The sequence below is a fragment of the Bison bison genome, unplaced genomic scaffold (genome assembly GCF_000754665.1).
Source record: "Bison bison bison isolate TAMUID 2011002044 unplaced genomic scaffold, Bison_UMD1.0 scf7180017864386, whole genome shotgun sequence".
Lineage (NCBI taxonomy): Eukaryota > Metazoa > Chordata > Mammalia > Artiodactyla > Bovidae > Bison > Bison bison.
The window spans coordinates 485,349-486,529 of NW_011494958.1; the positions used below are offsets into that span (position 1 = coordinate 485,349).

Below are 1,181 nucleotides of genomic sequence, written 5' to 3' on the forward strand. Positions count from 1 at the left end.
TTTTTGTAATCTTTGCAGGATTGGACATCTTGCTCTTGACTGTGATGGCCTATGACTGGTACATGGCCATCTGTCATCCTCAGCACTACACAGTCATCATGAACCCCCAGCTCTGTGGACTGCTAGTGCTGGTGTCCTGGATTATAAGTCTTCTGCATTTCTTGTTAGAAAGCTTAATGGTGTTGCAACTATCTTTCTGTACAGACTTGCATATCCCTCACTTTTTCTGTGAACTCAATCAAATGGTACAACTTGCTTGTTCTGACACCTTTCCCAATAACATGGTGATGTGTTTTGCAGCTGTCCTGCTGGGTGTTGGTTCTCTTACTAGTATCCTTTACTCATATTCTCAGATAGTGTCCTCCATATATGGAATCTTATCAGCTCAGGGAAGGTATAAGGCCCTTTCCATCTGTGCACCTCACCTCTCAGTAGTCTCCTTATTTTATTGTATGAGCTTAGGAGTGTATATGACTCTGCTGCTACACACAGTTCCCATTCAAATGCAAAAGCCTCAGTGATGTACACTGTGGTCACACCCATGCTGAACCCTTTCATCTACAGTCTGAGGAACAAAGACATAAAGAGGGCTCTGAAAATGTTCTTGGGGAGGGCAACTCTAAAAGGATATGTGGGTCCTAAGGCTTAAGAAGTGCACATGATGAAAGCCTCAGAGCCAGAAATTACAGTTTATATCAGATATGGAAGTAAGTAAAACATGCCTCGTCAGTTCCTTATTGGAATTTCCATTTCTTTTATCTCAGCTTCTCTATACAATTTATGCAACTCATTTTATGAAACTTTGTGATCTCTCTTATATTCAAGAATTCTCTTGGAAGATTGGGACTGACATTATACACTGTTGATACTATGTTTAAAATAGATAACTAATGAGAACTACTGTGTAACACAGGGAATTCTACTCAGGGCTCTGTGGTGACCTAATAGGAAGGAAATCCAAAAAAGAGGGGATATGTGTATACATACAGCTGATTCACTTTACAGTATAGCATAAATTAACATCATAAAGCAACTATATTCTAATAAATTTTATTTTTTCCTTTGTCATTATCCTATTATCCCAAAGTTATCTTCAACCATGGATCTAAGATATTTGGATTTTCCCATTATCTCAAGGTGCTGTGCTTGCATGCAGAGTTGCTTCAGTCATGTCCAACTCT

General features: G+C 39.1%; 1 pseudogene; it reads left to right on the forward strand.

Annotated features, from left to right (window-relative positions):
- The first annotated feature begins 2 nt into the window (after window positions 1-2).
- Window positions 3-649, forward strand: LOC105001952 (annotated as a pseudogene).
- The last annotated feature ends 532 nt before the right edge of the window (window positions 650-1,181 follow it).